Source organism: Protopterus annectens, chromosome 1.part2 (assembly GCF_019279795.1).
Source record: "Protopterus annectens isolate FY-2018-M chromosome 1.part2, PAN1.0, whole genome shotgun sequence".
Lineage (NCBI taxonomy): Eukaryota > Metazoa > Chordata > Ceratodontiformes > Protopteridae > Protopterus > Protopterus annectens.
In genome coordinates, this window is record NC_056727.1 from 1244202627 (window position 1) to 1244214903 (window position 12277).

The 12277-nt window shown below is 38.4% G+C and overlaps 1 protein-coding gene across 1 annotated transcript in view; it reads right to left on the bottom strand.

Moving 5' to 3' along the window:
- Nucleotides 1-12277, bottom strand: part of ZMPSTE24 (zinc metallopeptidase STE24) — an 842432-nt gene that overhangs the window by 674384 nt on the left and 155771 nt on the right. The window lies entirely within an intron of this gene.

Consider the following 12277-nt stretch of genomic DNA (forward strand, 5'->3'; position numbering starts at 1 on the left):
CTCTGCCCCATCTTCCAGACTTTGGATCCTAATTTTGAGTTCCTCCCTCTTCCTATAATGCACCACACAAACCCTAAATCCTCAGATCAAGTTTTCTGCCTACTGCCTATTGATTTTTACAGACAGGACAGATAATGAAAGGTTAAGAATTAAAATGACATCAGGAAAGTTCTTATACCATGCAATATCCTTCTAGGAATGATGAGGCTTAGGGATGGTTGGGAGGGGAGGGGAGGAAAAACGAAAATGGACAACACAGATGGAACGTTATAGTCCGTACATAACTTCTTTGTCTGATATTGTCCTTTTCATTCTTCCTCATCTTATGGGTCAGAATCCCCAGCAGCACAACTCTTCAGAGGTCCTGAAGGATATGCAGGAGCACTGTTGGACCAAGGGAAGCTCTGCTTCTGGAGACAATGCCTCAACTTGTAAAGTGTCACAAAGGTATAAACCTTTAATCAAGTGACTCTAGCCCAGATGACATTGACAGAAGCTCTGTGATAAAGTAGATGCAATAGTCAAAATTGGGATGGCAAGGCAATTCTAAACCATTTTAGGGATAAATTGGTGGAATTTCTGTAGTAATTTGTTTGTCCAGGATAATATGCAAGAGTGCTTAACCTAAGTGGTTAGAAAGGAAAGGAAAAACAGCTGGTCAGATGTTGTGTGCTGTTTAGTCCCATGAGTCACAACCATAGTTGCATATAAACATCAAGCAGATAAGAGATATATTAGTCATAATTAGGGCACTTGTCAGTGATAATTCAGCAATTAGAAGACTGATTAATACTGGACCCTGTGGTTAGTTTGGTTATAAAGGACGGGCTAAATCTCTAGGGACACCCTATCTTATGGAAGGGAATGCAAGGGTGCTTGGTAAATTTTGTCAGTTTAACAGCTACCAAGACAAATGTTTTACCTAAAAAAAAATTCAAGTCATAGTAGTTTAGAAAGGGTCAATGTCTGATTGGAAACCTTTATGGGTAATGTTTTCCATTTGCTTATATAAGTTTTTTAGTAGAAAGCTTCTAGGAAGACAAATAATGTCATGGACAAGGGAAGCAAGGTTAGGCCATAATTCTGTCACTGGAAATGGTAAAACAATGAAGTTAGCTAAAAGGTATAGGGAACAAGATAATTTATCTCCAACGGATAAGATACAAGTTCCATAAGAGCTCCAGAATCCCTGCAGGATGTTTCAAAGGAAACCAAAAAGCAAGAAAGAGAGAAAAAGAGAAAGCCATACTCAAGAATGTTAGAAGGATCAATAAGAAAAAAACACGAATTGCTTAGGCACAGTTCGATAAAAACAGTCAAAGCAGATAAATCAATGAAGGTTCAATGAAAAATAATCCACTTGGGTTGAGTTTAACAGTTTTAATTAAGCGCTTTTCGTCGCCACAAATAGAGCGACTTCTTCAGATTAAAACTTCTAAGACAAACCACCTTATAAAAAGTGTTTCGCTAATTACAACAATGAAATCATGTGATAAAATTGTCAAATCAGGCTCTGCAATCCATTGTTAACTAATTAAATCAAAATGTGCGTTTACAGTCCTTTTAAAAACAAGTACAAATACATCATTTTTTTACATTTACTTTTCTATATATGTCACCCAAGTTTAAAAACACACTTACAATGAAAAAAATAGTAGTGAAATTTTGTTTGTTTGTATTATATAAAAACTTCCTTTGATGTAAATTTTACTCCTTATAAATATTAATTAGGAATATATAACAAACTTAATTCACAATTCAACATGTTTAAATATTTAAATTTATCAGGAAAAATATATATTTAAAAGTATATATGTATATATATATATATATATATATATATATATATATATATAAAATATATTTACATGTTATTTACATTATATCCAAAAATGTATCAGACAATATATGTACATAGGAACTTATTATAATGGACTACTTATGTTACGTTCCATGCTTTTATAGTGTTTGCGTAAAATTTATATTTACTAATCCTACATATTCAGGTTCTTAAAAATTATTAAATTAATATATATTTCTGAAACTAGTTCCACCAAATTACGACGACAGACTATACCTGAAGTCGTTCATACTATAAAAAGTGTATTAAGTTAAATTATATTATATTTTGTTGTTAGGCCGAATAAAAAAGAAGATACATTCAGTAGAATATTTAGATTACCTTCTTATGCTCCTCAATTTGAGTAAGCATTTAATATTGCATCCTTCATTAAGACCTGGTTCAAAAAATGCATTTGTTCTAAACTGCCATTCGAGCTCGCGTTCTTCAAGAATTAAATTGAATGGCCCTCCTCTGATGTCATATTTTATCTGGTCTATAGCCTTAAAACTAAATTTGTGTAATGGATATAGTGTGATGTGTCTAGCAAGAGCGTTTTTATTATTACTATGATTAATGGCATAAATATGTTCATACACTCTTTCCTTAAATCTACGTTCAGTTTTTCCAATGTAGAACGCGTTGCATGAACATAATGCAACATATACCACCATTTTTGAGTTACAGTTAAAATTCTGTCTCAAACGGTAGTTTGAGTTGTTAATACTCCATGAATAACAAATGTTCATGTATTTACACATGTTGCAATTACCACATATTGCCATACCTTTCAAATGTGTGGGAATATTTTTAGTGTTACTAGTTTCAAGTATTTGTTTAAGATTTTTACCTTTCCTAAAAATGATTTTTGGTCTTTTATCCAATTTTTCCATTAAAATTTTATCGTATTTTAATAGTTCCCAGTTCTTATAAAATATAAGTTTGACCATTTCACTATCTCTGCAAAAAGTTGTGACAAACGAATATTCAAAGGTATTATCTTTGTTTTCGTTATTTTTTTGCAGTGTCTGGTTTGGTATTGGTCTAACAGCATTATTTTCTATGTCGAGTTCGCATTCCAAATTAGTAAGGGTCGAGGTTTTATTGTTTAAAATAGGGTTTAAATGTCCACAAAATCTTTTAGTGAGAATCTCATCAAAAGTTGACTGAATAAGTGATGAAGGATAACCCATTTGTTTAAACATTTTCTCTAAAAGTTTACACTCTTCTAAAAAGTCCTGATCGCGAGATGTCATCCTCGCCGCCCTTACCATTTGCCCCTTAACGATTGATCTTTTTTGGTGTTTTGGGTGGGAACTTGTGAAATGTAAAAATGCATTACAATATGTATCTTTCCTATGTATCGTTGAAAAAAACTGGTTGTTATCTATATCTTTAGATAAAGAGACATCTAAATAATCTATTCTGGTGTCCTGGAAATTGTGTGTAAAAACTAAGAAGTCAGTTGTAGAGTTTATGTATTCCATAAATTCAGTCGCTGAATCCTGGCCACCATTGAATAAAATAAAAATGTCATCTAAAAATCTTGTGTAATACATAATATTTAACATTCTTTCTGTGTTGTTTAGTACAAAATTCCTCTCCCAATATGCCATTACAGTGTTGGCAAAACTTGCCCCACAAGGGGACCCCATGGCTACCCCTTGTTTCTGGAGGTAAAAGTTGTTATTGAAGATAAAGTAGTTATTTGTCAAAATGATGTCTAATAATACTTCTATCACATAAATTTCTTGACTAGATGCATTTTTTGTGTGGAGGAACAAACTAGTCCATTCAGATCCATCTAAGTGTGGTATTGATGTGTATAGATCTTTAACATCTATAGTCAAAAAATTGTATTGCTGGTGGAATGGTAGGGAATTAATATTCTCTAAAAATGTCCACGAGTCCTTAACACACCTGTTTTTCACTAGACAAATATTTTTTCAAAATCTCATCTACTACTTTCGCACATGGATATGTAATGGATCCCCTACCATCAATTAGGGGCCTAAATGGTGGGTCTTCTAAATGTTTATGAACTTTTGGAATCGCAAAAAGGACTGGAGTTTTTGGCCATAACATGTTCATGTAGTTATATGTATGGGTATCTATCTTTGCGTCAATGAATAAATCACTGATATAATCTGAAATACGTTTGTAAGCTGTATTCACTTCATTAATAGATGCTTTTGAATATGCATCACTGTTTAATAAATTTTCAACTCTTTTAACATATTCAGTTAAGTCAAACAAAGCAATTCCACCCCCCTTATCTGGTTTAACAGCCCGAATTTTTAATTTCTTAAATAAATTCAATGCTGATAATTCTTTGCTACTGGTATTTGTTGTTCCCATATTTATGTGTGAAACATTCTTGATACAATATCTCAAGTCTAACTCAAGTCATCAATTCAAATATGTTAAGCAAAGGGTGAAGTGGTGGATTAAAAGTGCTTGGAATATAAAATGTTGAAGGGGAATCAGATACATTAAATGAAGTGTTACCAAGTAAAACCTTTAAATTAAGTTTTCTTACAAACATTTTCAAATCACTGATTGTGTGAGCAATATCCAAAGTTTTACTTGGCACAAATGTGTAACCTTTCGCAAGAACTTCAATTAAAACTGGATCGACTTCAACGGATGAATAATTGTAAATACGGAAGTCACCAGTTTTATTTTTAAGGATGGTAACACCATGGTGAAGTTCTTGAATTAGTTCCTGCGGAACTTGTTTTTCGGTTGCCTGTTGAATTTCTTCGGAATTGCCCCAGAATTGGAGTCCTTGTGAAAATTTAATGAATTTTGATTGTGGGTAGGGACTGGTGTTGTTCCTTGTTCTAATGAGCCTCTATTGTTGTTTGCTCGTATACGCTCACTGCGTCTCACAAAGTTTTCAGTAGTAATATTGTCTCCCTCAATAGGTTCATTACCGGTTTCTAAATTAGACTCATTGTTGTTTCGTATTCTTGTATTTGCCCTTCCCACTTGCGATGAAGGTGGTTGGGGATAGGCAACCCCATTATCATATGCTGAGCGGTCCCTATTTAACTTTCTAATTTTTGTAGATTTGAGCCTTTCCAGCAGTTGTTCAATACTGGCAAAGCATCTTTCATGCTCAAATTTGTATCTGTTAAAGTCAAAATGTTCAGTTATATTAGCATTGAGCTCACTGACATCTTCCGAAAGCTCAGTAATTTGTATATTGTAATGTTTCACCATCAACTCCATTAATGCTAGACCTTGTTGGTCAAATAAACTAATAAGTTCCAAATGGAACAACAAATCTGTTACTAGTCCTGTAGGATAGACATGTCGACGCAAACCCTTTGGAACTAAACGTTCCTTGATACATTCCTGGAAGTAATTAACCTCCAGTTGAAGTTTTTTAAGCTTTAATAGCTTTGTGTCCAAAAGTTTTAAATTATCGGTAATCATAACGGAACTAACCTGGACGTTGTCAGCTTGTTGCCCTTCAGGATTCGGCTGTTGAAAACATAAATTACGTGCGTCATTAATCCAATTTTCAAATTGAAAGGTACGATGAAGCCCGCCAACGCCATTCTGTGCACCGTTACTGTTATTAATTACCAAATTATTTTCATTGTTATTGGGTACATTCTGTCTCGTTGAATGTCCACTAATATGTCCGTTCAAGACTGAACTCGAAACACCTCCATTGTCTTCCACTTGCAGTGGTCTTGTTGCTCCCGTCATGGTGGGAATCCTCGCCACAGTCTGCAATTGCTGTGATTGCTGTGTGTCGAGGCGTTGTGATAGTACATCCACATGTTGTGTTAGTGCGTTTATTAACGCTGTTAATGACAAATCTTCACTAGATTGTGATGGTGCTATCAGCACCGGACTGTTAAGAATCGAAGAGTTGCCTGAAGCCATACAGACCGACACTGACAAACTAAGCAATTTAAAAACCAAAAAAACACGAATTGCTTAGGCACAGTTCGATAAAAACAGTCAAAGCAGATAAATCAATGAAGGTTCAATGAAAAATAATCCACTTAGGTTGAGTTTAACAGTTTTAATTAAGTGCTTTTCGTCGCCACAAATAGAGCGACTTCTTCAGATTAAAACTTCTAAGACAAAAGTGTTACTAGTTTCAAGTATTTGTTTAAGATTTTTACCTTTCCTAAAAATGATTTTTGGTCTTTTATCCAATTTTTCCATTAAAATTTTATCGCAATTTTAATAGTTCCCAGTTCTTATAAAATAGAAGTTTGACTATTTCACTATCTCTGCAATAAGTTGTGACAAACGAATATTCAAAGGTATTATCTTTGTTTTCGTTATTTTTTTGCAGTGTCTGGTTTGGTATTGGTCTAACAGCATTATTTTCTATGTCGAGTTCGCATTCCAAATTAGTAAGGGTCGATGTTTTATTGTTTAAAATAGGGTTTAAATGTCCACAAAATCTTTTAGTGAGAATCTCATCAAAAGTTGACTGAATAAGTGATGAAGGATAACCCCTTTGTTTAAACATTTTCTCTAAAAGTTTACACTCTTCTAAAAAGTCCTGATCGCGAGATGTCATCCTCGCCGCCCTTACCATTTGCCCCTTAATGATTGATCTTTTTTGGTGTTTTGGGTGGGAACTTGTGAAATGTAAAAATTTAAACATGTTGAATTGTGAATTTTGTTATATATTCCTAATTAATATTTATAAGGAGTAAAATTTACATCAAAGGAAGTTTTTATATAATACAAACAAAATTTCACTACTATTTTTTTCATTGTAAGTGTGTTTTTAAACTTGGGTGACATATATAGAAAAGTAAATGTAAAAACATGATGTATTTGTACTTGTTTTTAAAAGGACTGTAAACGCACATTTTGATTTAATTAGTTAACAATGGATTGCAGAGCCTGATTTGACAATTTTATCACATGATTTCATTGTTGTAATTAGCGAAACACTTTTTATAAGGTGGTTTGTCTTAGAAGTTTTAATCTGAAGAAGTCGCTCTATTTGTGGCGACGAAAAGCGCTTAATTAAAACTGTTAAACTCAACCTAAGTGGATTATTTTTCATTGAACCTTCATTGATTTATCTGCTTTGACTGTTTTTATCGAACTGTGCCTAAGCAATTCGTGGTTTTTAAATTGCTTAGTTTGTCAGTAAGGATCAATAAGAAAACAGAGGTCTGTGATAGATGGGGAGTAGGTATACCAGGTGCCAACCTGGAAGCCTAGTCACATTAGAAGAAAGCGATGTACAGACTGGGGCATGTGACTGGATAATATCTCGCTTGATATTTGCTCCCACCATAGCTGGAAAACATCTTTGGACACCGCATCAAATACAGGAGGGAGAGAACGGTTTGCTCAAAAAAGTCCACTGAATGGTTCCATCCTCAAACAAAGTTTGCAAAATCAGGTTGTTTTGCAAAATAAGATAAAGGCTGGTATGGGATAAAACCACTGTATTGTCAAGTCTACTGAAAGATTTGCATGAAAGAATGTAGTTACAAAAATTGCAACTCGTATCTCTAGTATATCAAGGTGAGTACGAATACGAGTTGTAGAACTAGACTGCGTTCTATGCAAAATCTGTACTCTAAGAAATCAGTTTTGACATTGGTTACATCTTTCCGTAAAATCCAGGGCTTTGAAGAGTGCGCCCAGAATGAGGAAAAAAGTACAGTTTTGTACCTACCATAAATGTAGATGTTCGAGTGCTCATACAGTTGCAGTCATAACAGATGGGTTATCCTGCCGTCAGGCGGGTCCTTGGTCGGCCGAATTCCAAAGTCTAGGTCCGGCGTCGGTTGTCGTCGCTTCTTCCCTGACGTCAGTGCGTCAGGGGTACATAAAAGAGGCAGCCGACACCATTTTCTTCAGTTTTTCTTGCCCCAGATGTCAGGTGCCCCCAGAAGGAAGGCAAACAATGTTATGCAAAGATGCAATGTTGTTAAATCAAAAACAGTAGTTGCAAGCAAATACACCATAAAAGAATACACCATAAAAGAATACCCCAAAAAGGTTATATGAAAAGTGTTTGTCATAAGGCCTGTCCTAGGAGGGGTTGGAGGGAGGGAAACCTGGACTGCAACTGTATGAGCACTCGAACATCTACATTTATGGTAGGTACAAAACTGTACTATGTTCATCGTGCATACAGCTGCAGTCATAACAGATGGGTAGAATCCCAAAGCTAAGTAAGGGTGGTAGGCACTAAGTGGAACTAGGAGGGGCTAGGATGCCCTGCAGGACTGCTGTGGCAAAGCCCAGTCTAGATTTTGAGTATAGTGGGAGGTGACAGTGCTTGGAGAAAGTGTGTACAGAACTCCAGGTGGCTGCTTCCAAAATGTCCTTGGTAGGTACCCCCTGAGGAAGGCTGCAGATTTAGCTGTGGCTCTGGTGGAGTGGGATCTGATGCATGCAGGCACAGTTTTTCCATGAAATGAGTAACAAAAGCGTATGCAGTGGGCTATCCATTTTGAAATGGTCTGTTTGGAAATAGCCTTTCCCTGAGCACCTACAGCATAGGACACAAAGAGTTGCTCAGATTTCCTGAATGGCTTTGTTCTGACCAAGTAGTAACGTAGTTGTCTGCGAATGTCCAAGGAATGTAGTAGTCTTTCCCCTTTGTTTTGTGGATTAGGATAAAAGGTAGGTAAGTGGATAGTCTGATTCAAAGCTACACTAGATACTACCTTTGGCATAAAGGTAGGATTGGTTCGTAAGGAAACTCTGTCCTGATGGAAAATGATGAATGGTTGCACAGCCATGAGGGCCTGTAGCTCCGAAACCCTGCGTGCTGAGGTGACAGCCAGAAGAAATGCTGTTTTCCATGACAAGTATTGTAACTCTGTTGAAGAAGATGGCTCGAAGGGAGGAAGGGTCAGCTTTTCCAATACATAGTTGAGGTCCCAAGCAGGAACTGGTGGTTTCCTTGGGGGTTTTAAATTCTTTGCCACTCTGAAGAACTGCCTTAAGAGAGGGTGGGAGAACAATGGAGGATCTGTGTTGTATTGTGCAGAAATGGCTGAAGCGTGGATCTTGATGGAGGAGAAGGAAAGTCCATTGTTTAACATCTCAGCTAGGTACTGTAAAATTTGAGGTATATTTATTACCCAAGGATTCTGTCCCTTTTCTAGATTCCAGGCACAAAATCGTTTCCATTTGGCGGAGTAAGCCTTTCTAGTAGAAGGTCTTCTGGCCTCCAAGATGACATCCTGCACCTCCTTGGAGAGGAGAAACTGTTGGGAAATCAAGGAATTCTCCATGCAGCTAGATTTAGAGGTTTGAGATGGCTGTGAAGAGTTTTGTAGTTGTGCTGGGACAACAGAAGAGGGACTAGAGGTAGAATCCATGGTGGGGAATGCGTCAGGCTCTTCAGGAGCAGATACCAGTGTTGTCTTGGCCAGTCTGGAGCAATGAGAATCATTTTCAGCCTCTCTGCTCTGGCTTTTAATAGAACTTTGGGCAGCAAAGGAAGAGGCGGGAAGGCATAGACTGCCAATGTTGCCCAATTGAAGGAAAGTGCATCCACCTTCCAGGCCTGTGGATGATAGGTCCTTGAACAAAATTTTTTCAACTGGCAGTTTCTGTGGGTAGCAAAGAGATCTATGTCTGGCTGTCCCCATGCCCGAGTTATCTTTGTGAAAAGTTGAGGATGCAACCTCCATTCGTGTGGATCTGTCATATTTCTGCTTAGGTTGTCTGCCAGTGTGTTTTCCTTCCCTGGCAGGAATTGTGCCTGCAGTTGAATTTGCAATTCCAGTGCTGTGTTCCATAGGGTCCATGGCTTGTCTGCACAGGGGGTATGAATGAGTTCCCCCGTTTGTTTATGTACCACATCACTGTGGTGTTGTCTGTCCTGGATGCAGTAGGTCTTTGAAGGTCATAATAGCCTTTTGCACGGATAGCATTTCCTTTTGGTTGATGTGGAGGTGCTTCTCTTTTCGGGTCCATTTTCCCTGAATGCACAGATCTGTCATGTGTGCTCCCCAGGCGTAGTCTGAGGCGTCTGTTGTGATGATTTGAGTTGCTTGAGGTACACAGAAAGGAAGACCTGTGTTTCTTTGGCATGCTTGAGTCCACCACAAAAATTCCTTTTGAAGGCATGGAATGAGTGGGATAATTGTTTCCAAGCTGTGGCTGTGTTGAGACCATAAGTTTTTCAGGTACCACTGAAGTTTCCTCATATGCAGCTTTGCACATGGGATTAGTAGGATGCAAGATGCCATGAATCCCAGAGCCTGCAGGATTTTCCTTGCAGTCAGCCTGGTGTAAGTTGCCATTTTTCTGAAGTATTGAGACAGTTGCCCTTGCTTGTCTGGCGTGAGGTAAGCCATCTGGGTGGTTGTATCCAAGCTGGCACCCAGGAAAATTATTTGTTGAGAGGGTATTAGTTTTGATTTCTTTTTGTTGACTGTGTATCCCAGGAAGTTCAACAGTTTTATTACAAATGCCAGGTGCTGCAGTAGTATGTCCTTGCTGTCCACTTGGATCAGGCAGTCGTCCAGATATGGGTAGATTTGTATCCCTTGTAGTCTGCAGAAGGCGATTACTGATGCCAGGCATTTCGTAAACACTCTGGGCGCAGTAGATAAGTCAAAGGGCAATGCAGAGAATTGGTAATGGGTTGAACCTGCAAGAAATCTGAGGTATCTTCTGCAATCTTGTCTGATAGGGACATGCAGGTATGCCTCCTTGAGGTCCAATGTTACCAGCCAAGACTCCTTGCCCAGCATGGGAAGAAGCTGCTGTAATGTAAGCATCTTGAATTTTGGCACCTGTAGATATGTGTTTAGGATGGATAGGTCTAAGATAGGTCTCCAATCTTTGTCTTTCCTCGGTACCAGGAATAGTCTGGAATAAAACCCTTGACCTTGTTCTTTTGCAGGTACCTCTTGAATTGCTTTCATGTCTATGAGAACTGAAACTTGTTTTTGTGCCTCTGCCCTTTGATTTTGTGGCAGGTTTGGCATGCCTCTCATTTTTGGAAGGGTGTGAAAGTGGAACCTGTAGCCTCTGTCTATAATGTCCACAATCCATTCGTCTTTTGTAACAATATGCCAATTTTTTGAGAATAATGCCAATTTTCCACCCAAAGGTGCTGCCATTAAAGCTTTGCTTGGCAGGTGTAGGGGGAAGTCATTGTGTCTGTTTTCTAAAAGACTGTGATCTATCTTCTCCACCTCTTGGGGTTGGTGCTTGCCACTGTCTGGCTCTGAAGGATCCTTGAGGTTGCCCTCTGCCCCTTGGGCGCCTGTATCTGCCCCTTTGAGGTCAATCTGTGGCTGGAAAGGACCAATTTTTTGAAGGCCAGTTTCTGCTGAAACGAGGAGGCTGTACCTGCAGGAAATCTTTCACTGTTTGCATTGATTTAGCTTTTTCCTCCATTTTCTTTAGCACCTCCTCAGCTTTAACACCAAACAATACATCTTTTTGAAGAGGTGCATCTAATAATTTAGCTTTGACATGATCTGGTAAGGTTTGCTCTTTGAGCCAAGCATGCCTACGTATAACAGACCCCGTAACAGCAGCTCTACATGAGGCCTCTAAAGCATCAAAACCACACTGCAAGGTATGTTTACCCACTTGCTCTGCATCATGCAACAAATCCTGCAACTCTTTCAAATCTGGTTGTTCTGGCTGTGTCATTTTGCTTTTCAGCTGAGATATCAAAAACTGTTGATACTTTAACATATGGAACTGACAGTTTAATGCCTCCATGGTTAAAGTGGCCGAGGTGTACACCTTTTTCCCCCACCTTTCTAAAGCTCTGGAATCTCTCTCTGATGGTAATGGATTTTTAGCAGTAGAGGCCTTAATTCCCTTGGGACCCTGTGAAATTGTTTCTGGGTCAGCAGTATGGCTTTTATATAGGAACTGGTGAGAATCAGGAACCCGGTAATACCTGTCTGGTTTAACAGGAGCTGGAGGCAAAGAATCAGGATTAAGGCTGGCTTCTGTGTACACATCATCCAATATATCTAAAACAGGAGGGATAGCCAGAGGCCTATGCTGGGGGAGCAGAAGAAATTCCCTGAGCCTTTTCTTGGAATCCGAGTAATCTTGGCCTTCCCAGTGAAAGTGTTCGCTCAATGTATGCAGGGTTTCCCCAAAAGAGAAGTCCTCGGGGGGGCCGAGGGAATAGACTCCTCTGCATCAGAGTCTTCGAATGGAGAATAGGCATAATCCTGGTCCTCAGATAGTTCTGAGGTAATAGAAGCTTGATCTGAGGAAGGGTTGTCTTCCTCTAATCTGGGCCTTTTGTCAGAGGGGGGATGAGAACCCCTGATAAGAGTAATCAAATCCTCAGCCATTTTAAGCATCTGTTTTTTAGGCATGGTGCCTTGAGAGGGGGTCTGAGGAACCTGTTTTTTGGTTTTCATGGCTGCTTTAGATTTAGTGAAGGCTTTAATAGAGAAGGAGGAAGGCCTGAAGACCCCTTGAGAAATGGCAGGC